Genomic DNA, 25,692 nt, shown 5'->3' on the forward strand with positions numbered 1-25,692 from the left:
GGGAATCCACTTCTTGAAAAATTTTACTGGATCTGAGCTTTCAATATCTTCTGGAAGACCTACTATTTTTACATTATTCCTTCGACCTTGATTTTCTAAAGAATCAATCTTCTTCAACAGTTCCTTCTTTGGAATCCCCCAATCAACAAAAGAATCCTGCACTTTTTTCCATTTTTTCTCTGTTTCGTTTCACTTGATCTTTACATTCATAAAAAACTTCTTCAATTTAAAAAAAATCCTGTACAGTATCCACCGCCTTCATGCATCTATTAACATCACTTTTAACCACATTCATATAATTCTTCACAGAAGACATTTCTTCACAAATATTATTTATTTTAATTTCCACAAATCCTTCATTTAACTGTGTAGACATCTGTACTGACACATTTTTCATCTGATGAACAATCACTTCCAAAATCATAAATACAGAATCCAGTCCAGGTTCCACTACTCCCTCTTGAGGCCCACCTTCCTTTATTCCAGCCTCCATAAATTTCTCCTGCCTTGATTCCAGCACGGCAGGACTTCCCTCTTCTACAGTCGCACTTGGCACTTGTCCATCGTGGCTGCCAGTCTGCACCCCCATCAACAGCGTGCCAACCTCATTAGCCCACTGCCATCCTGGTCCTCCCGCAGCCCACACTTTATCCAAAAGTTCCTGGACACGTGATGCACTGGACATGCTTGGGAGCATTGCCGGCCACACAAGCATGTCCTCCGACACAGTGCTGCATGCCCCTAGACCATCAGGTAATACAGTGGGCTCACGCAACCGTCCTAGCTCGGCTGACCTGACCACACACCCGGCTTCACGGGCACGCAAGTCAGAGTCGGCTGAACCCAAAACAATGCTGACACCATCTTGCGATTGCAAGGTCAGCACTGGGGTTATACTTAGGTGGCCTGGGATACGTCGAGGTTTGGGAGCTCCTGTAGATGACTCCATAGCTTCAGCTTGGTAAGTAGGCCTCAATTCTTCAACGCTTTTATAAGGTAGTTTCTTATCTAACTGTCTTGGATTTCTTCACATTTGTAGTCATTTTGATTCTCCACATTCAGAAACCTGTAAAAACTATTTTTAACCACTTTCACAACTTAAATTCAGGCATTAATTAGTCCAACTGGAGAGAGGTGGAACTGCACGTCTTCTTTCTACGCCATCTTACCACGTCCCCCATGTATGGACAACAATTTGAAGAATTTTACAAATCGGTTTGTTTATTTTTACTAAAAAAGATTGAGGAGTGTTTTTTAAAAATGGATAAATTACCTATAAAGCTGTATAAAGATGAATGTATTTCTAAGGATCTTCTTCAGATGTTACCAATATTAATACCTCAATTTTTTTCAAGGATTAACGAAACAAATAACAAAATTTCTTTGGAAAGTTAAAATGGGAAGAGTTTCTATAAAGAATTAATGTAGAAATATGAATTAGGAGGGCTACAGCTCTCTAATTTTAATAATTATTATCGAGCAGGACAGATAAGATTCCTTTCTTCTTTATTTGAAAATGTAAAACCAGTGTGGGTTAGTATAGAACTGAATAAAATTGGAGAAAATAAATCAGAAGAATTTATAAATAAGTGGGACACAAAATCGTTGTTTGCTGATAAAGTCACACCACTATTGAAGCATTTACTCAACATTTGGAATAAAACAAATCAAGATATTGGTGGAGGGTCTTTATCACCTAGAATCCCATTGATTAATTCTCCTTTGTTCTTTGTTTTTAATTTTTTTCAAAATGCATACAAACATTTCCCTCTTAAATATATACAGTTGCAATTTCTCCCCTTTTTTTCCCCCTCCAAACCCATTAAACATTCAACATATACAATACAGTAAAACCATTAAACAATGTCATCACACAATGAAAATGAACAAGAAAATTGTGTCATCTACTTTTACATACTGGGTCAGGTCATTTTGTCTTCTTATCATTTTATCGTTTTAAGGGGTGGAGGTCTGCGGTAAGCCCTCTCTGATGTGTTCCATGTACGATTCCCAAAATTGTTCAAATAATGTGACTTTATTTTTTAAATTATATGTTTTTTTTTCCAATGGAATACATTTATTCATTTCTATGTGCCATTGCTATATTCTCAGGCTATCATCTGATTTCCAGGTTGACATTATACATATTTTTGCTACAGCTAAGACTATCATAATAAATCTTTTTTGTGATTCATCCAAATTGAGGCCTAGTTTTTTTTACTTCTTATATTACTTAGAAGAAAGATCTCTGGATTTTTTGGTATTTTGCTTTTTGTGATTTTATTTAATACCTGATTTAGATCTTCCCAAAACTTTTTCACTTTCTCACATGCCCAAATTGCATGTACTGTTGTTCCCGTTTCCTTCTTACAGCGAAAACATCTATCTGATAATGTTGGATCCCATTTCTTTAACCTTTGGAATGTGATATATAATCTGTGTCACCAATTATATTGTATCATGCGTAACCTCGTGTTTATTATATTCTTCATAGTTTCAGAGCATAAATTTTCCCATATTGCATTTTTTTTTATCTTTGTTTAAAACTTTTTCCCACTTTTGTTTGGGTTTATAGCTTATTTCATCATTTTTCTTCTCTTGTAGCTTAATGTACATGTTTGTTATAAATCTTTTAATTATCATTGTGTCTTTAATCACATATTCAAAGCTGCTTCCTTCTGGTAACCTCAGTCTGCTTCCCAATTTATCCTTTAAGTAGGTTTTCAGTTGGTGGTATGTAAACATTGTACCATGAGTTATTCCATATTTGTACTTCATTTGTTCAAATGTTAATAAATTATTTCCCAAAAAAACAATTTTCTATTCTTTTAATTCCTTTTCTCTCCCATTCTCTAAAGGAAAGGTTATCTATTGTGAAAGGGATTAGTTAATTTTGCATCAATAATAATTTTGGTAGCTGGTAATTTGTTTTTTTTTTCCTTTCTACGTTGATCTTCTTCCATATGTTGAGTAAATAATACAGAACTGGTGAACTTTTATATTGCACCAGTTTTTCATCCCACTAAAAAAGTACATGTTCTGGTACCTTCTCCCCTATTTTATTTACCTCTATCTTGGTCCAATCTGGTTTTTCCTTTGTCTTATAAAAATCTGATAGATATCTTAATTGTGCTGCTCTATAATAATTTTTAAAGTTTGGTAGCTGCAAACCATCTTGTTTGTACCACTCTGTTAATTTATATAGCGCTATTCTCGGTTTCCCCCCCCATCCCCCCTTTCCATAAGAATTTCTTTATATTCTCTTTAGTTCATTGAAGAATTTCTCTGTTAAGGGAATTTGTAACGATTGAAATAGATATTGTTTCCTTGGGAAGACATTAATTTTAATGCAATTTACCCTCCCTATCAATATTAGTGGTAAATCGTTCCAATGTTCTAAGTCTTCCGGTAATTTCTTCATTAATGGCTGATAATTTAATTTGTATAGGTGGCCTAAATTATTATCTAATCTAATACCTAGGTATCAGATTGCTTGTGTTTGCCATTTAAATGCTGATTCTTTTTTAAATTCTGTGTAATCCGCATTATTCATTGGGATCACTTCACTTTTATTTGCTTTGATCTTGTACCCCGATATTTCTCCATATTCCTTCAATTTCTTATGTAGTTCTTTTATTGATATTTCTGGTTCTGTTAAGTATACTATGATGTGATCTGCAAATAAACTGATTTTATACTCATTCTCCTTTATTTTTATCCCTTTTCTGTTCTGATCAGTTCTGCCAAGGGTTCTATAGCTAAAGCAAACAGTGAGGGAGATAGTAGACATCTCTGCCTAGTTGACCTATTTAATTTAAATTGGTTCGATACATATCCATTTACTGTCACCATCACCAATGGTCCCTCATATAATGCTTTAATCCAATTAATATATTTTTCTGGTAGGTTGAACCTCTGTAGTACTTTGAATAAATAATTCCATTCTACTCTGTCAAAGGCTTTTTCTGCATCTAAAGCAACAGCCATTGTTGGCGTCTTATTTCCTTGTACTGCATGGATTAAGTTAATGAACTTACAGATATTGTCCGTTGTTCGTCTTTTCTTAATAAATCCAGTTTGATCTAGTTTCACTATTTTTGGTACACAGTCGGCCAATCTGTATACTAATAGTTTATCTATTATCTTATAATCTGAATTAAGTAGAGATATTGGTCTATATGATACTGGTGTTAGTGGATCTTTCCCCATCTTTGGTATTACTGTAATTATTGCTGTTTTACATGAATCTGGCATGTTTTGTGTTCATTACTTCCAAGAGAGGAGGAATTAATAACTCTTTAAATGTTTTATAGAATTCTATTGGGAGTCCGTCCTCTCCAGGTGTTTTATTGTTTGGCAGCTTTTTAATAGATCTTGTATTTCCTCTATTTCAAATAGTTTTATCAATTTATTTTCCTCCTCTTCTTGCAATTTTTTTTTCTTGCTAGAAACTCATCTATTTTGTCTTCTTTCCCTTCGTTCTCAGTTCAATTCCTTGAAGTTTTCATTGATCTCCTTTGGGTTATATGTAATTTGTTTGTCCTTTTTCCTTGATGCCAATACAGTTCTTTTAGCTTGTTCTGTTTTAAGTTGCCAGGCTAATATTTTGTGTGCTTTTTCTCCTAGCTCATAATACTTCTGCTTTGTCTTCATTACGTTCTTCTCCACCTAATACATTTGTAGTGTTTCATATTTTATTTTTTTGTCCGCCAATTCTCTTCTTTTTGTTGTATCTTCCCTTGTTGCTAGTTCTTTTTCTGTACTTACTATTTTCCTTTCCAGCTGTTCTATATCCCGATTGTAGTCCTTTTTCATCTTAGTTACATAACTTATTATCTGCCCTCTAAGGAAGACTTTCATTGCATCCTATAATTTGTCTTTCACTGATTCCGTATTTATTTCAAAGTACATTTTAATTTGGCGCTCAATAAATTCTCTAAATTCCTGTCTTTTAATTAGCATGGAGTTTAACCTCCATCTATATATATATATATATATATATATATATTAATATGTTCTTGGTGGGATGTCCTCCAGTTCCATTGCTAATAACAGGGGTGAATGATTAGATAGCAATCTCGCTTTATATTCCATTTTCCTAACTCTCCATTGAACAGGAACACGTCAATTCTTGAGTATGTTTTATGTCTACTCGAATAATGAGTATTCCTTCTTCCTTGGATGCTGCCTCCTCCATATATCCATAAGTTTCATTTCCTGCATTGATTTAACCATAAATTTGGCCACTTTATTCTTTTTCCTAGACTTTTGTCTAGTTTTATCCAACTTTGGGTTCAAATTAAGATTAAAATCCCCTCCTATCAATATATTCCCCTGCGTATCTAAAATCTTCAAAAAATATCTTGCATAAACTTTTAATCCTCTTCATTAGGTGCATATATATTGACAAAATTCCAGAATTCTGAATATATCTGACACTTTATCATTACAAACCTCCCTGCTGGATCTATTATTTCCTCCTCTATTTTGATTGGTACATTTTTATTGATTAAAATAGGTACTCCTCTGGCTTTTGAATTATATGATGCAACCATTACGTGTCCTACCCAGTCTCTCTTTAATTTGTTATGTTCCACTTCAGTTAGATGCGTTACCTGCACAAATGCTATATCTAATTTTTCTTTTTTCAATAAATTTAATAGCCTCTTCCGTTTAATTTAGTTAAGTATTCCATTAATATTTATAATCATATAATTTAACATGGCCATCTCATACTCTGTTTACACCTCATTTCCGCTTCCTCACCACCACCTTTCCCCTTTTCCCCATTTTCATCTCTCAGTTTTCCCTTTTTGAACTCAATGTATGAAAACACTTCTAAAAACTAAAATACTTCAACAACTCCCACATCTAAAATTCCCTTAACCCCAAGTGTTTCCCCCCTCTCTCTGAGTTGCCCCTTGTCCCTTGCCGGGCAACCACAACTCCCCTCTCCATTTGGATTGCGAACCCACTCGCAAGCGTGAACTAATTTCGCAGTGACTGTTATTTTCTCCCACCCAACCCCCTCCAGAAAAGACTTTTGTCTTTACATTTAACAAAGCTCACCCTCTTCTTTCCACTCTTTTTTTCTCCCCCTTTACTTCCCTTTTCTTTCCCTTCTTTAGTTCTTATTTATACATTATATTTACATCTTTAATGTAGTTTGTCATCATTCTTTGTTCTAGTTACATCTCTTCATCATGCTTTCTGTCTTGCAGGCATTTTGCAAATTCTTGTGCTTTCTCTGGATCCGAGAACAGTCTGTGTTTCTCCCCCGGGATAAATATTTTAAGCACCGCTGGATATCTTAACATAAATTTATAGCCTTTTTTCCATAGGATCGATTTTGCTGTGTGAAACTCCTTCCTCTTCTTTAGGAGTTCAAAACTTATGTCTGGGTAAAAAAAATATTTTTTGACTCTTGTATACCAATGTTTTTTTGTCTTCTCTAATTTTATTCCTTGCCCTCTCCAATATATTTTCTTTTGTCATGTATCTCAGAAATTCTACTAAAATGGATCTTGGTTTTTGTTGTGACTGTGGTTTCAAGGTTCATGTTCTGTGTACCCTTTCTATTTCCATTCCTTCCTGTATTTCTGGCATTCCCAGGACCTTTGGGATCCATTTTTTTATAACATTGTTCAAATTTTTGCCTTCTTCTTCTTCCTTTAGGCCCACAATCTTTATGTTGTTTCGCCTACTATAGTTTTTCATTATATCCATCTTCTGAGCTAACAACTCCTGTGACTCTTTAACTTTTTTGAAACTTTCTTCCAATTTTCTTCTTATGTCATTCACTTCCATTTCTACAGCTATTTCTCCTTCTTCCACATTTTCTAATCTTTTCACTATTCTGTCATGACCAGCTCTATTCTACTCACATTTTCTTCTCTACTTTTCATTTTTCTTTTCATTTCACTAAATTCTAATGTCAACCATTCTTTTAATGTTTTCATTTGTTCTTGAATTTTTTTTTTTACTCTATATCTCTTCTTTGGCTTGGCTTCGCGGACAAAGATTTATGGAGGGGGTAAAAAGTCCACGTCAGCTGCAGGCTCGTTTGTGGCTGACAAGTCCGATGCGGGACAGGCAGACACGATTGCAGCGGTTGCAAGGGAAAATTGGTTGGTTGGGGTTGGGTGTTGGGTTTTTCCTCCTTTGCCTTTTATCAGTGAGGTGGGCTCTGCGGTCTTCTTCAAAGGAGGTTGCTGCCCGCCAAACTGTGAGGCGCCAAGATGCACGGTTTGAGGCGTTATCAGCCCACTGGCGGTGGTCAATGTGGCAGGCACCAAGAGATTTCTTTAGGCAGTCCTTGTACCTTTTCTTTGGTGCACCTCTGTCACGGTGGCCAGTGGAGAGCTCGCCATATAACACGATCTTGGGAAGGCGATGGTCCTCCATTCTGGAGACGTGACCCATCCAGCGCAGCTGGATCTTCAGCAGCGTGGACTCGATGCTGTCGACCTCTGCCATCTCGAGTACTTCGACGTTACGGGTGTAAGCGCTCCAATGGATGTTGAGGATGGAGTGGAGACAACGCTGGTGGAAGCGTTCTAGGAGCCGTAGGTGGTGCCGGTAGATGACCCATGATTCGGAGCCGAACAGGAGTGTGGGTATGACAACGGCTCTGTATACGCTTATCTTTGTGAGGTTTTTCAGTTGGTTGTTCTTCCAGACTCTTTTGTGTAGTCTTCCAAAGGCGATATTTGCCTTGGCGAGTCTGTTGTCTATCTCATTGTCGATCCTTGCATCTGATGAAATGGTGCAGCCGAGATAGGTAAACTGGTTGACCGTTTTGAGTTTTGTGTGCCCGATGGAGATGTGGGGGGGCTGGTAGTCATGGTGGGGAGCTGGCTGATGGAGGACCTCAGTTTTCTTCAAACTGACTTCCAGGCCAAACATTTTGGCAGTTTCCGCAAAGCAGGACGTCAAGCGCTGTCCATATACTGTCTATATACTGTCCATCTATTTTACCTTCTATTCGTCTGTGCAGAGCGTGGTCTTCTTCTTCTTCTTCTGTGTTTGCACCTGTGTTCATGTCTTCTTCTTCTCTTCCTTGTATCTGTGTCTCTTCTGACTTTCTTGCTGAGCTGCTTGCCTCAGTTTCCTGGGTGTTTTTTTGCAGAGCTTCTTGCTGTTGATCCTCTTCTTCTGGGCTAGTTATCTGTTGGGCTTCCTGTTGCTTTTTTTCTTTCCTATCACTCCCTTTCCTGTCACTTTCTTTTCCAGCTGAGACCCCTGCTCTCGGTCATCTCTCAGCTGGTCGCGCTGTGCAAGTTCACTCCTCAGCTGGGCCTCCCTCCCCGTCGGTGTTTTCTTTTTCCATTGTGCACTTCTGTTTGGCTCAGAGAGCCATTTTTGCAGTCCCGCGGTTGGAAGGTCGCAATTCTGCGGAGTCACCACTAATCTCGGTGAGTGGGCTCCTCTCTCTATGGTGGCTCCCTGCCTCTTCATGCAGGTAAGGCCTTCTCCTTTCTATTCTGGTGTCTTCTTTTTTCCCGCTGTTTTTGCTTTTTCCTTCTTGGGTGCTATTTTCTTTCTTTTCTCCACACCTTTATCATTTATTTGTTGTGTTTTGTGTTCCTTGAACTTTGTGATTCTTCACTTTATTTCTTCTTTTCTGGAGAGGGCTGGTATTCTCCTACTCCATCACGTGACTCCTCTCCCCTTTGTTCTTTTCAAGAGATAATCAGTTCTTAAATACATGGTATCATAAAGCAATTAATATCATTTGAAAAAATGAGAAACAAACAGGTTATACCACATATTACTCTTCTTTTGTTTTCAATTAAGGGCATATTTGAGAGTTAAATTAGGGCCAACAATGTCTTTGCCTAATTGAACTGAGGTAGAACAGAAGTAGAGTGGGAATGTCAAATAGTGTATGTCTTTGATGTATTGATTATTTCAAGTGGGAATCTCCTAAATTAGGATTGTATAGATCTAGGAAGAGATGGGAAACTGATTTGAATATTATGATAGATCAACAAATTTGGGAACAAATTTGCCAAATATCTTTAATGTAAGGTACAATCTTCAATACAGTCTTTTACATCAATTATATCTTGCACAATAGAAATTGAATAGATTGAAATCAGATTTATCAGATCAATATTTTAAATATGTTGAGGATATAGGATCATTCATACATTCAACGTGGTCTTTTCCAAATGTGAGACACTTTTAGGTGTCTATCAGTTATTTTCTATAACACAGTTACAGGAGCTTTTTATTCCATTAAATCCCAATCTGTTTTTATTAGGAAATTTTGAAGGCACAAATCCTAAATTTAATTATCAATTTATCAATTGAAATTTGTTAAATTAGCAATTGTGAGAAAATGGATTACAATCACTTGGAAATTGGATACATCTTTAACATTGCCAAGGTGGGATGCTGAAATTCAAAGTTCTATCCCTTTGGAAAAAAAATTACTTCTAATCTAAGAAATAAATATTGTATGTTTTTACAAATTTGGCATCTGTATACTCAGGTGATGGGATTAAATTTATAGTGATGTCCTTTTTACTCCTCTGGTCCTGCAGAATCCTCCTCTATATTTTATGTTAGAACTGCTTAGTTGTGCTGCATGGCATCTCTCTCTCTCGGCAATCCGAGATTCTTTTTCGAACTTTTAGATATATTTTATATTTCAATTTTTATTTGGTTTTTTTTTGAGGGGTGGGATGGAGGGGTTTTGAGATGGGTTGAAAACCATCATGGATGTAATCAATTTGTTTTTTCGATATCTATTATAATAATTGTAGTTACTGCATGCATGGAATATTAAATAAAATATTAAAAAAAGAAGTTTGGCAAGTGATTTGTGAATTCTGTAAGGGAAAATTTCCCTAATCTAGATGACCATAACACAGGGGTCACTTGTGCTAGTGTGTGCCAGCCACTCAATTTTAACGAAGAGTGTTCAAACAAGAGCATCAGTAATCCTGCATCTTACAGAATGTACATATGAGCAAAAAGCTATACACTGTGGAGGTCATCCATAACATCTGGTGCTTGTGATACACCCTCCTCTATTTCAGGGTAATAAGGAGGCCTTCTCTCTGCCTGCTGAAACAGTAAGGACCTCCCGAATGACAAACCCTTTCAGTTCCACTCCCCATCACCACTCAGATATGCTGGTCTATGGCCTAGTTTACTGCGAATCGAGGCCACCTGTAGATTGGAGGTAAAATACCTTGCATTCTGCCTTAGCACTCTCCAACCAGATGGCATCAATATCAACCTCCAATTTTGGTGAAACCTCTCTTCTGGTCGCTCTCTTTCCCTACCTCTGTCTCCATTTCCTGCAGCTCCCCACCCTGGTCCTTTTCTTCTCCTATCAGCAAACTATTCCGAGCCCTCTGCCCTCAATTTGTTTTCTTCAACTCTCCCAAATATACCCACCTGTACTCGACCCCTTCCTCCCTCTCTCCTCCACCCCACCCTGTCCCCACCTTTTTATTTATGCATCAACCTCTATCAAGGTGTTTTATTTTCTGGGTTACTGATGAGGGTTTTTTGCATCCTATGGATGTTGCATGAGCATTTTGGCATATTCCAGCATAAATCTGCACTGATTGGTTCAGTATTCTTGGAGATTTAATTAAAACTCTCAACTTATAAGCCATATACACCACATTTTCATAACTTGTTATGCATGCCCCTAGTTTGTCTTAATTAACCATCTAGAACCTGACTGAATCAGTTTTGACAATCAGTTTCTTTTGCACCTGCAGCCCCTCTGATACCTTTAGAATTGAGAAACATCCAGTATTTTTTTAAAATCAATATTTTTAATGCCCTTATTTTCCCTTCTGGCTTACTCACCACCTGCGTCCAGGAAACTAATTCTTCTCTATGTAGATTCCCAGGTACTCGAGAGGGTCAACCACATGCATATAGCCTATGAAGGGTTGGTTTATGCTGCATGAGGCATAAATGAAGCTCCCACTTTATCATTCATTACCTTTTGTGGAAGTGAGAACCATTGAACAGTCTGGTGCAGAACTTGAATATTTCTTGGAAAATATAGGCCAGATTTCTTGGCTTGACAAGTAATCATTAATGATCTATCACCAGCTTGACAATTCAATGGTTTCACACATTGAAGAACTTTCAGGCCACCACGAAGGAACCAACCTGTCCGGTCTTGGAAACTATGTTGTGGTAGGAATGGATCATGAAGATGCAGCGACTCTTCCATGGTGTTTCCTAAAGGACTATGTTGAGCTCCTTTCCACAGTTCCCATTGAGAAATTTCAAGGAAGACCAGTAATTAAGGCGCTTGCTTTGACGAAGATAAATTAATTAGCAAGAATCCTCCAGGTTTATAAAAGATGGTTTGTTAATGAGATGAATAGGCTTTTTAAACGGAGTGAAGGGGGACTAAATAGACTTCAGCAAGTAAATAAAGATCTTAGCAGCTTGATTAATTTTAAATCTATTGAAGCAATGATTAGCTTGCTTTCCACAAATTCCAAATAATCTCATGAGATGCATGAGATAAAGAAATGCTCTACTTATTTCATGTAAAGTAACTACAGAACTTCCATCTGTTTTGGTAAACGTAAACATTTGTTCATTAAAAAAAATATATATATATATATATATATATATTCTTACAGAATATGCTGGAGAAAGCCAACAAATGGAGTGCAAAAGCAAAACAAAAGATTAATTAAACCTTTATAAGTCACTGGTGACAATTCAGATGGTTTATTTTGCTTAGTTCGATGCACAGTCTTCGAAACGGTTCGGAGATTTATCAGAATTAGATTGGGCTTTTAATGCATGGTGAACATGCAAAAGCTGGTATTGGTTACTTTAGAAAAGGTTAAGAAGAGATCTGATTTAAATTATGAATTGTTTTGAAATAATAGCTCATGGAAACATTATCATGAACGTCAATGAAAAGGTAATAATTTCAAGACAATTAACAAAATGATTAAAGGGGAAATAAATGACATGCTATTGTCTCAGGAACTTGTTATGATCTGTGAAGAACTCTTCAAAAGAATGACACAAGCAAATTCAATAATATATTTCAAAATGATTATAATCAAATAAAAACGTGCAGAGCCAGGAATAAAAAGGAGTGAAAAGCTAATTAAATTGGTCTTTCAACAGGCAGCTTAGGCAAGATGGTTCCGTTTCTTTGCTTCTTTGTTCTATCATTCTATGAAAGGAAATTGTGGCTAATTCTTCGCCCCCTTTTCTCAACCAGTGGGTCATTGCCTACTGGTGGGCCAAAGCTGGCATCCATGTGCGTATTTAAAGATGTTAAATAAAATACTGTAGTGGCTACTATGGTAGATGCTACTAAATAAAGGCAAACACACATAAAGGTAATCAACTCAAGACTGGTTTATTGCAGACATGTACAGACCTTTTATTCCCTGGCTGCTAACGAACAGCTGCTGGTCTACAGGACCAGCAGGTTAAAGCTATGAGCCATTAGCACCCTGCGCCTTTAGGCAGGGGCTTCACCTGGTCTACTCACTGTACTTTGGTGCCTAGCACTGCTAGCTCGCGATATGTCAGGTAAGTCTGTGAACTGACAGTGGCGATCCGCAATACCACACTGTGCGCCCGTTACAATACTTGAAATTAAAGTTATGTTTCTTACAGAGCTGAATTTGACATGAAAATATTGCTTTGTCATTGCCACTTGTGGGCACTGGCATGGTCTAAGAGTCAGGAATCAACTATGTAGGGGATTAAACCTTCAAGAAACATCTCTGTCCACCTGACTTTTTTTTTTAAACTCTCCTGCATCTCACTTTCTTCACCCCATCCTGTTTCACCCATCCCTTACCGTCCCCATCCCCTGCCGAGCCCTATCCAAGCCATCCCCTGCCGAGCCCTATCCAAGCCATCCCCTGCCGAGCCCTATCCAAGCCATCCCCTGCCGAGCCCTATCCAAGCCATCCCCTGCCGAGCCCTATCCAAGCCATCCCCTGCCGAGCCCTATCCAAGCCATCCCCTGCCGAGCCCTATCCAAGCCATCCCGTCATCATTACACTGGGTATCTCCCCTCAGTCTTAGTGAAGGGTTCAAATCCAAAACATTGTATATATTTTTTTCTCCCGCCGATGCTGCTCGATCTTAAATTGAATTTGTTTTTTTTTAAGTTTAGACATACAGATGGTGAAAGTCCCTTTCAACTCACAAGCCCATGCCCCCCAAATACACCCAATTGACCTACACCCCTGGCGAACTTTTGAATTAATGGAGGAAACCAGTACACCCCAAGGGAACCCATGTGGACATGGAGCAAATGTACAAATTCCTTAAAGGCAGCATGGGATTCAAACCCCAAGCCAGTCGCTGGCACTATAACAACATTTTCTCTAAACATTATGTTGACTGTGCTGAGTTTCTCCAGCAGGTTGCTTTTTGCTTCTGAAAGGGAATTAAATTGATAGAACAAGGAAATCAAGGGTGAGGTTTAAAAACATTTAAAACATTATTAATGAAAGGGAAATCAAAGGGTACCCCCGCCCATAAATTCATCGTCAATCAATTGCATGAAATTTACATCAAGTGGGGTGGCGCCGTGAGCATAACAGGTACACACTGACTTGGATTCAAGTCTGACGCTGTGAGTGAAGAGCTTGTACATTCTGACCATATCTGCATCAGTTTCCTCCCACCCTTCAAAACATATGAGGCTTGCAGGATAATTGGAACATTTGTTCAACAAGGGATCATAGGGTGGAAAGGCTTGTTACAATACTGAATCTCTTAAGTTTTTTTTTTAAGTGCCGGGAACGACAGAAAGTTTGGCTGCAATACTTTTGAAGAGCCAAACTGAATGAAGATATTAGCATCCAATTTTCCTCCATGTCGCACCATTTTTAAGGATCACAGAAGAAAAATAGCTGTCACATTCCATTATTCAGCAAATGAAAACAATTAGGTTTAAAAGAGTCAATACTCTGATGTCTTCTCAACATGGCCCCTGGAAAATGCCAATGTTAGAAATGACGATAGTTTGTAACTAATTCTCCCAAGTTATGTTTGAACTGATGACCTCCCATCATTGAAAAGTCGTTCTCACAATCAGACAGCTTCTTTTAGATAGAATTCCCAAATAAATGACCAGGTCATTTAGAGTCCACTAGTTTTAGGTGCAAAGCTTGTAAACTTCCTCGTTATTCTGACATCAGAAGCAAATGTGTTTTTTTTAAACTGTCACCAAAAACTACAATTTCAGGACATGTGGAGAATCTGCAAGTAATGATGTCTAAATTCTGAAATAGAAAATTGCTAAGGTGCTAAGGCCTGTTCCAAAGATTTTCAGGGAGAGGTCAAGCTATTGAACTGCCAATTCATTCTGATTTGTTTATGGGTGTTGAAATCCAATCCTCAACGGGAATGTGATTTGCTCGCTGTGGTGTCCTGAGCGGTTCAGCTACTTTCAGGGTGGCACAGTGGTTAAGCTGCCGGCACAATCCTGACCTCCATTGGTGTCCGTGTCGTGCTTTCATTTTCTCCCTGTGACCAGTTTCCTGAGGTGCTCTGGTTTCCTCCCCCATGCTCATTGCCAGGGTTAAATGGCTGTTGAGAATGGCATTGAGGTAGGTTGATGGGGATATGAGAAGAAGACCACAGATGGGTACTCAGTGGCTGCTGCAGTTGTGGTGTGCAAGGCATTCACTGGAAAATGTTGAATAATGGATTCTTAAGTACATGCCACCCCTTCTTTAATCTCTGTATAATTGTAATTAACATGTCCAGTTCATCTACATGGACATTTCATTGCATTTCAGAATATCATGTCACATGGAAAATTCGATTTTTATTCTTCTGAGATTAGCATTTGGAATGTTCTCACTCCACCCCTCCAACCATCGTTATTTAGTCATGATCCAAACAGCATGATGAGTTATTAAGCACAAGAACAAACAATAGGAGCAGACAGGCCATTTGGGACATCAATATTACTCCGCTATTTAGTAAAATAATGGCTGATCTGGCTTTGGACTCAGCTCCATCTACCTGCCCTTTCCCCATAACCCTTAATTCCACTATTGTACAAAAATTCATAGAATCGTAGAACACTGTTGCATAAAAAATAAGTCCCTTCAGTTCTTCTAGTCTGTGCTGAATGTTTATTTTTTTCCCTAGTCCTGTACTAACCTGCACCCAGTCTATAGCCCTCCATACCTTTCCCATCCATGACAAATTCCAGGTTCTTCTTGAATGTTAAATTCACCACCTCATCTGACAGCTCATTCCACACCCCCCATCACTCTCTGTGTGTAGACGTTCCCCCTCACGTTCCTCCTAAATTTTTCCCCTTTCACTCTTAACCCATATCTTCTGGTTGGTATCTCACCCACTCCCAGTGAAAAAAGCCTATCTACATTTACTCAGTCTATCCCCCTCATAATTTTAAATACCTCGATCAAATCTCCCCTCATTCTTCTATGCTCCAGGGAATAAAGTCCTAACATGTTTAATATTTCCCTACAACTCAGTTCTTGAAGTCCAGGTGTAGCAGCGCAATGGCGCCTCTACAACTCCTAGGAGGCATTGAGCTGGCCATGTGACGTCAGTGTGTACGATGATGTCAGCACATGTCAAGTGCGTGATTCTGGCTTTTAAAAGGTTACGCAGGTGATGGAGACTAAATCCATTTGATTCACTCTAAAAATGGCTTGCGTGGTTATTTTGTCATGTCCACTGAGATTCCAGTGGCCACAGAGGCCATGAGGTAACCACTACTGTTTGCTTTAGCAGAGAATTCCATCACTCTCTGGGTAGACCAGTTCCTCCTAAACCTCCTCCCTTGAATCTTGAGGCAATACCACTCATTTTAATTAGGCAGAACAAATGAAAATATTGGGGGGGGGGGGTGGCATGGCAAAATGGTGTAGAAGAAAGACGTGTGTTCCACCTTTCCCCACCTGAATTATTAAATAACTGATTTTTTTTATGTATAAAAGTAGTTAAAAATAATATTTACAGTTTTTTTGCATAACAGTGATTCAGCATGGCTACCAATATGAAGAAATCTAAAACTCAACTTCAGAAGAAATTACCATATAAAAGTATAGATGAACTGAGGCCTTCCTGTACAGCTGAATCCATGAAGTCGTTGTTGGGAGACTCCAAGCCTCAGAGGACTCATGCCCATTCAAGCTTGACCTTGGCGCCGATCCTGCAGTTGCAAGATGGCACCAGCATTCTGGTGAGTTTGGTCATAGTTGACCCACATGCACGTGAGGCCGTGTGCATGGGTGGCCTTACCGTCAAAGGTCCTGTGAGCCCACAACATAGCTGAGTGGCCCAGGGACGTGCAATGTAGCGTTGGAGGAGTGTGGGCTGTGGGGGAGCTGGTGTCGGATGTCCAAGCCCGCAGCCGCACAGTCAAAGGGCCTATGGTGTGAAAGGAGAAGAAGAACTTATTGGAATTTGCCCAGGAGGAGGAGCCTGTAGTTAAAGAAGGTAGACCTCAAAAAGTGGCTATGGAATTTGGATTGGACTCAGTGTTCACTGTTTTGGAAGGGATTGCTTCCCAAATGGATAATTATGTCAAAACAAATGTCAACTGAAATGACCCAAGGATTTATGGAGGTGAAAACAAAAATGAATATTTTGTGTGATGAAATGTCAACTATGAAACAAGAAATGACTGAAGTTAAGACTGATATTAACAGATGTATAAAATCTGTTGATATTGTACAAGATAATTTTTTGTAAATTGAAACAACCTTTTCTGATTGTCAAAGTCAGATGGAAGGCCTTAAAATAGAAAAAGTGGAATGTTTTTTTTGTAGATTGGGGGATCCAAAAATGGGATTTATTGAAGAAGAATGATTCATTGGAAAAAATCAAAGCTGGAGAAATAATGTGAAAATAGTTGGTCTTCCAGAGGACATTAAAGTTTCTGATCCAATAAAAATATTTAAGCATTGGATCTGAGAGGTACTAGGTAAAGTGCTTTTTCCTGAAGGTTTGGAACAGGATTGGGACCATAGAGCATTTTTGGAAAAAAAAACACTTCCAGGACAAACACCGAGGGCGGTCTTGATTCGCTGTTTGAAATGTTAAGATGGAGAAATGATTTTACGAATGGCGGTACAGAAAATGTGGTTGAGTCAATCCCTGTTGATAGTTCAAAAAAACAGTGTTTTTATTATGCCAATTTGAGTCAAGAGGGTATTAGAATATGATGAGAATTTAATTCGCTAAAGATGTCTCATGGTGAAAGGGTTATAAGTTTGCTTTCCATTCTTCGGCAATTTTGAAGGTTTTTCATGGAAACTTTCAATCTCAATTTTTTGAGAACGATCACGATGCCTTGGTTTTTGCTAATTAATTGGCCAGAATTGCAAAGAAATGAGCAGTCTTCACCATCGTCTCCTAAGAAGAGGGTAAACAGAAATGGAAATGGAAATGGGAATGGGTATGGAAAGAAAGATAAAAATGGAAAGAAAGAAAAGATGACACAAGAGCTTCTTGACATTGAAGATCCAGAACAATCATTGGGTTTGGAATCATTGGGTTGAATATATTTACTATATTTGATTGTTCTTATTTACCTAATGAATATGTATCTGGCTGGGGGTGGGGGGTGAATGACACTGAAAGCTTTGACTGTCATCTACCACTAGTGGCTTACCACACCCAGATTTTTAGGGAGTTACTACCTTTGGGTGTTTCTTTTTTTGGGGTTTTTTTTTAATTTTTTTGTTTGTTTATTGAGGGGTGGGGTTTATTTTTGCTTTTGAAGAATTATAGAGTGTAAATATATTAGTAGTTAGTCAAAATGTCCATTTTGAATTTTGCAACTTTTAATGTTCAGGGATTAAATAATCCAATTAAGCGAAAGAGGATATTGGCTTATATATATATATATATATATATATATATATATATAAAGAAAATTGATAGTGCCTTTTTATAAGAAACACATTTGACCAAAAAGGAACATTTGAAATTGAAAAGAGATTTGGTTGGACATGTGTTTTCTTCTTCTTTTAATTCTAAGGCAAGAGGGATGGCGATTTTGATTCATAAAAATTTACCATTTGAATTGGAATCTTCAGAGGGAAATGTAGGTAAAGTTTTACGGCTGAACTGTAAAATCTTTGCTGAATCTTTATGCGCCTAATATAAATGATGAGCAGTTTATTTCAGAAGCTTTTTTATTGTTAACTCAAGCTAATGAAAATATTTTAGTTGGGCGAGATTTTAATTGTGTTTTGGAACCTTTATTAGAGAGAAACCTGAACAGTATAAGGAAATCAAAGATGGAAATACAAGTCAATGCGTTGATGAAAGATTTAAATCTGGTAGATATTTGGAGAAAGGTTAATCTTACAGAGAAAGATGTTTCTTTTTATTCATCATGACATGATTCATTTTCTAGGATTGAATTTTTTTGGTATTAGCACACCTACTGGGTAGTGCATTGCAAGCTGAATATAAATGTAGAGTTCTACCAGACCATTCATTATTACTTTTTTCCTGTGAAAGCTCAGAAGTGGTATATTCATGGTATAGATGGAAATTTAATGCAATGTGTGATATTACAGATCTATCCCCAATGTACATAGTGTATATAGTTACTGTATCTAGACTGTGCTTACAGCGATTGGCTGAGAGCTAAGCCACGCCTATTGTCTGGGCCTTAAAGGGTTGTGTCCCTAGCCAGTTCGGATCATTCCGGACTGGTCGGCCACCTGTGAAGAGCTCCGGTCTTTTGCTAATAAAAGCCTTGGTTTGGATCAACAAGTCTTTGGTTCTTTCGACGAGCTCTACACAAAGTTACTGAAAATAAACAGAATTTGTTACTTTTGCTAAAGAGCATAACTCTTTATTTTTGACTGAGATTATTAATTCTGAGGATAGTCATTTTGTAATATGGGTCACGTTACAAGCTTATTTGAGAGGACAGGTTATTAGTTATTCTATGAAAGTTAAGATACAATATATGGCAGAAAGTTTAATGTTGGAAAATCAGATTCCTGAGTTAGAGAAAGACTTTCAGAAGGATGTGACTGAAGACAAAGAAAGCCGCATTAGTGAAATTTAAATTACGCTATAATACTTTACAAACTTATCACTTTGAGCATTTAATTAATTGATGTAAACAACGTTATTATGAGTTGGAAGAAAGAGCTCACAAGGTACTTGCTTGGCAATTGAAAGCTGAAAAGGCATCTCGGACTATTAATGCTGTTAAAAAGAATTCAATCATTACTTTATAGGTAAGTTAATGATCAGTTTTATTAATTCTATCAAAAAATATATACTTCTGAGGGAAGCAGGATAATGGTTCTATAGAATCTTATTTATCTAAATTAAGGTTACCGGTATTAGATTAGAAAGATATTCAGGAATTGGAATCTCCATTTACAGATTTTGAAGGCAAGGAAGCTAGACAGGAAATGCCAAATGAAAAGTTCCAGGGGATGATGGATTTCCTGTGGAATTTTATAAATTTTTTTATGATGATTTATCTAATGTATTTGGAGATGTGTTAAAACAGTTACTGAAGAACAGAAGTTGCAGGAATCTTGTTCAAGTGCTTTAATAACTGTTATTCCAAAAAAAGATAGAGTTCCATAAAAAGTGTCTTTATATAGACCTATTTCTCTATTAAATGTAGATTATAAAATTATAGCCAAAGTATTAGTTAATAGACTTGCTATGTACTTACCGAAGTTGATGCATACTGATCAAACAGGTAATATTAAGAACAGAAATACATCAGATAATATTCTTCAATTAATTACTTTGGTCAATGCATACCGAAAGCAGCCTAATCATCCTATGATGGTTGCACTAGATGCAGAAAAGGCTTTTGTTAGGGTTGAGAGGGATTTTTTTAATTTAAGGTGTTAGAAAAGTTTAAATTTGGCCCTTTTTTAATTGGTTGGGTTAAAGCTTTATATATGAACCCGATTGCTAGGGTGGTGACAAATGATCAGATTTCTTTACCATTTAGGTAAGGTTAGGTGGACATCATTCAACTCAGTAGGGCTGTCCATTGTCACCAGCCTTATCTGCATTGGCTATTGAATCATTATCTCAGACTATTAGACAAAATGATGAAATTAGAGGGATGAAGTTTATGAATGAAGAATATAAGATTAATTTATTTGCAGCTGATGTATTGATATATTTGATCGAACCGCAACGGTCGTTGAAGCAGTTACAAAAGTGTTTGTTGAAATTTGGAGAATTGTCAGGGCATAAAGTTAATTGGGATAAAAGTGAAATTTTATGCGTTGGAATAGGATATTATTCAGAATTTAAAACTATTACAAAATTAAGGTGTACAATTAAAATTAAATATTTAGGTGTGTTTGTAGACATTAATTGTCAGTCATTTTATCAGTTAAATTATGTACCAATATTAAAATGGATTAAAGTAAATTTGATTAAATGGAAAGATCTTCCATTAACTTTGATTGGTAGGGCCAATTTCCCCAAATTCAATATGTATTTCAGTCAATACCTTGTTTGCTTTCAAAGGTTTATTTTTCAGGATTTAAATAAGGTAGCGCAGGAATTTTTATGGAAAAGTAAATTAGCTCGTGTGGCATTGTATAAACTTGCTTGGAAATATGCGTTAGGTGGACTTCAGTTACCATATTTTCAAAATTATTATGATGTGGCCCAGTTGAAGTTTATTAGCAGGTTGATGGATCTAGATTAACCTCCTAGCTATGCTAAGGTGGAAATGACATGTATTTCTGAGGTTGACGTACATGAATTTATATTTCATTGGAACTTGAATTTGTTATATGAATATAATATGCCGGTATTGAAACATTTGTTAAAGATCTGGATTTTTAAAAAATAGGGTTTTGAGATCAAAAGATAAATTATCAATTTTAACTCCATTGTATAATAATCAGCTTATTTCTTTTTCAATATTTAATAATTATTTAAAAAGTTGGGATTTTAAATGTTTAAAACAATACAGGATTGTTTTGAAGAGGGACACTTCTTTCTTTAAATCAATTGAGAGTGAGATTTGATAACTCTGTAAATTCTTTGTTTATGTATTACCAACAGAGCCTTGGTAAAGAATAATTATGGTAGAGAGATGAATTTACCTACTTTGTTGAGATTTGCATCTTTGACTTCCTCTGTACCAAAGAAGGATTATATTTTGGTTATGTATAATTTGTTACAAGATAATTATGGATAAACTGGATTGGGAAAAATCCAAACATAAATGGGAGAGTGATTTACTGTTTATTTTTCCTGAAGATGATTGGGTGGATATGTGTCAAGACAATGTAATCAAATTGACTAATGTAAGATATGGAATGGTTAATTATAATTTTTTATATCAATTATATTTGACTCTGAAGAAACTGAAAAATTATGGTTTTAGTCATTCAGACTCGTGTTTTAGATGTGATTCATGTATTGGAACTTTTTTACATGCTGTTTGGACTTCAGTTAAAGTTCAACCATTCTGGCAAGGAATTAAAGTAGTTTTAGAAAAATTGTATAACTTTACATTACCATTAGACCCAATGATTTTCTTGTTGGGTAATTTGATTTCATTCAGGGGATTGGGTTTGGATAAAATTCAAATTGCTTTTGTACATTTGGTGTTATCAGTAGCTCGTAAATGTGTTGTGAGTACTTGGAAAGACAATGCAGAATTAATATATTACATTGGCATAATGAATTGCAAACTTGTATTGTTATGGAAATAATTACCTATAATTTACATGGTAATTATTCCTTTTTTTGTTAGCAATTTGTCTCCGTATTTGGAACATATGCATTTAGATATACTTTGAATTGTTCTTAACATTCATACATTTTTTATTTATAATTTATATTTTTTGCTCCTCTTAAGGAAGCTGGCTGAAGGGGTAGGGAGGGTGGGATTGGGTTTTTTTTATTTTATTTTTCTGGTTTTTTTCTTTATATTTATATATATATTTATATATATATATATATATATATATATATATATGTGTGTGTGTTTTTGTGTGTGTGTGTATATATATATATATATACATATGTATATATATATGTATATTTATATATATGTATATATGTGTGTGTATATATATATATGTATATATATATATGTATGTATATATATGTATATATATATGTATGTGTATATGTATATATATATATATGTATGTGTATATATATATATATATATATGTATATATATATGTATGTATGGCCTGGAAGTCAGCCTGAAGAAAACTGAGGTCCTCCATCAGCCAGCTCCCCACCATGACTACCAGCCCCCCCACATCTCCATCGGGCACACAAAACTCAAAACGGTCAACCAGTTTACCTATCTCGGCTGCACCATTTCATCAGATGCAAGGATCGACAATGAGATAGACAACAGACTCGCCAAGGCAAATAGCGCCTTTGGAAGACTACACAAAAGAGTCTGGAAAAACAACCAACTGAAAAACCTCACAAAGATAAGCGTATACAGAGCCGTTGTCATACCCACACTCCTGTTCGGCTCCGAATCATGGGTCCTCTACCGGCACCACCTACGGCTCCTAGAACGCTTCCACCAGCGTTGTCTCCGCTCCATCCTCAACATCCATTGGAGCGCTCACACCCCTAACGTCGAGGTACTCGAGATGGCAGAGGTCGACAGCATCGAGTCCACGCTGCTGAAGATCCAGCTGTGCTGGATGGGTCACGTCTCCAGAATGGAGGACCATCGCCTTCCCAAGATCGTATTATATGGCGAGCTCTCCACTGGCCACCGTGACAGAGGTGCACCAAAGAAAAGGTACAAGGACTGCCTAAAGAAATCTCTTGGTGCCTGCCACATTGACCACCGCCAGTGGGCTGATAACGCCTCAAACCGTGCATCTTGGCGCCTCACAGTTTGGCGGGCAGCAGCCTCCTTTGAAGAAGACCGCAGAGCCCACCTCACTGACAAAAGGCAAAGGAGGAAAAACCCAACACCCAACCCCAACCAACCAATTTTCCCTTGCAACCGCTGCAATCATGTCTGCCTGTCCCGCATCGGACTGGTCAGCCACAAACGAGCCTGCAGCTGACGTGGACTTTTTTACCCCCTCCATAAATCTTCGTCCGCGAAGCCAAGCCAAAGAAAAGATATATATGTATATATATATATATATATGTGTATGTGTATATATATATACATATATATATATATATATATATATATATGTATATATATATATATACACACACACATATATATATACACATACACATATATATATACATATATATACATATATATACATATATAAATATACATATATATATACATATGTGTTCTCGCACCAACCCTCTTTTCAATCTTCTTCAGCATGATGCTGAACCAAGCCATGAAAGACCCCAACAATGAAGACGCTGTTTACATCCGGTACCGCACGGATGGCAGTCTCTTCAATCTGAGGCGCCTGCAAGCTCACACCAAGACACAAGAGAAACTTGTCCGTGAACTACTCTTTGCAGACGATGCCGCTTTAGTTGCCCATTCAGAGCCAGCTCTTCAGCGCTTGACGTCCTGCTTTGCGGAAACTGCCAAAATGTTTGGCCTGGAAGTCAGCCTGAAGAAAACTGAGGTCCTCCATCAGCCAGCTCCCCACCATGACTACCAGCCCCCCCACATCTCCATCGGGCACACAAAACTCAAAAGGGTCAACCGTTTATACATACATATATGTCTTCTTTTTTTTTTCTTTGGCTTGGCTTCGCGGACAAAGATTTATGGAGGGGGTAAAAAGTCCACGTCAGCTGCAGGCTCGTTTGTGGCTGACAAGTCCGATGCGGGACAGTCAGACACGATTGCAGCGGTTGCAGGGGAAAATTGGTTGGTTGGGGTTGGGTGTTGGGTTTTTCCTCCTTTGCCTTTTGTCAGTGAGGTGGGCTCTGCGGTCTTCTTCAAAGGAGGTTGCTGCCCGCCAAACTGTGAGGCGCCAAGATGCACGGTTTGAGGCGTTATCAGCCCACTGGCGGTGGTCAATGTGGCAGGCACCAAGAGATTTCTTTAGGCAGTCCTTGTACCTTTTCTTTGGTGCAACTCTGTCACGGTGGCCAGTGGAGAGCTCGCCATATAACACGATCTTGGGAAGGCGATGGTCCTCCATTCTGGAGACGCGACCCATCCAGCGCAGCTGGATCTTCAGCAGCGTGGACTCGATGCTGTCGACCTCTGCCATCTCGAGTACTTCGACGTTAGGGGTGTAAGCGCTCCAATGGATGTTGAGGATGGAGCGGAGACAACGCTGGTGGAAGCGTTCTAGGAGCCGTAGGTGGTGCCGGTAGATGACCCATGATTCGGAGCCGAACAGGAGTGTGGGTATGACAACGGCTCTGTATACGCTTATCTTTGTGAGGTTTTTCAGTTGGTTGTTTTTCCAGACTCTTTTGTGTAGTCTTCCAAAGGCGCTATTTGCCTTGGCGAGTCTGTTGTCTATCTCATTGTCGATCCTTGCATCTGATGAAATGGTGCAGCCGAGATAGGTAAACTGGTTGACCGTTTTGAGTTTTGTGTGCCCGATGGAGATGTGGGGGGGCTGGTAGTCATGGTGGGGAGCTGGCTGATGGAGGACCTCAGTTTTCTTCAGGCTGACTTCCAGGCCAAACATTTTGGCAGTTTCCGCAAAGCAGGACGTCAAGCGCTGAAGAGCTGGCTCTGAATGGGCAACTAAAGCGGCATCGTCTGCAAAGAGTAGTTCACGGACAAGTTTCTCTTGTGTCTTGGTGTGAGCTTGCAGGCGCCTCAGATTGAAGAGACTGCCATCCGTGCGGTACCGGATGTAAACAGCGTCTTCATTGTTGGGGTCTTTCATGGCTTGGTTCAGCATCATGCTGAAGAAGATTGAAAAGAGGGTTGGTGCGAGAACACAGCCTTGCTTCACGCCATTGTTAATGGAGAAGGGTTCAGAGAGCTCATTGCTGTATCTGACCCGACCTTGTTGGTTTTCCTGCAGTTGGATAATCATGTTGAGGAACTTTGGGGGACATCCGATGCGCTCTAGTATTTGCCAAAGCCCTTTCCTGCTCACGGTGTCGAAGGCTTTGGTGAGGTCAACAAAGGTGATGTAGAGTCCTTTGTTTTGTTCTCTGCACTTTTCTTGGAGCTGTCTGAGGGCAAAGACCATGTCAGTAGTTCCTCTGTTTGCGCGAAAGCCGCACTGTGATTCTGGGAGAATATTCTCGGCGAAACTAGGTATTATTCTATTTAGTAGAATCCTAGCGAAGATTTTGCCTGCAATGGAGAGCAACGTGATTCCCCTGTAGTTTGAGCAGTCTGATTTCTCGCCTTTGTTTTTGTACAGGGTGATGATGGTGGCATCACGAAGATCCTGAGGCAGTTTACCTTGGTCCCAACAAAGCTTGAAAAACTCATGCAGTTTGGCCTGCAGAGTTTTGCTGCCAGCCTTCCAGACTTCTGGGGGGATTCCATCCATACCTGCTGCTTTGCCACTTTTCAGTTGTTCGATTGCCTTATATGTCTCATCCAGGGTGGGAACCTCATCCAGCTCTAGCCTTAGGGGCTGTTGAGGGAGCTGGAGCAGGGCGGAATCTTGGACTGAACGGTTGGCACTGAAAAGAGATTGGAAGTGTTCTGACCATCGGTTGAGGATGGAGATCTTGTCGCTGAGGAGGATTTTGCCGTCTGAGCTGCGCAGCGGGCTTTGGACTTGGGGTGAGGGGCCGTACACAGCCTTTAGA

General features: G+C 38.3%; 1 long non-coding RNA gene across 1 annotated transcript in view; it reads left to right on the forward strand.

The window, feature by feature from the left end:
- LOC138741945 (uncharacterized) overlaps positions 1–25,692 on the forward strand; it is an 86,096-nt gene that overhangs the window by 21,535 nt on the left and 38,869 nt on the right. The window contains exon 3 of the long non-coding RNA XR_011343912.1: positions 15,995–16,201. This is a non-coding gene — a long non-coding RNA (uncharacterized lncRNA). The remainder of the gene's footprint in view (positions 1–15,994; positions 16,202–25,692) is intronic.

This window comes from Narcine bancroftii, chromosome 8, assembly GCF_036971445.1.
Source record: "Narcine bancroftii isolate sNarBan1 chromosome 8, sNarBan1.hap1, whole genome shotgun sequence".
Classification (NCBI taxonomy): Eukaryota; Metazoa; Chordata; class Chondrichthyes; order Torpediniformes; family Narcinidae; genus Narcine; species Narcine bancroftii.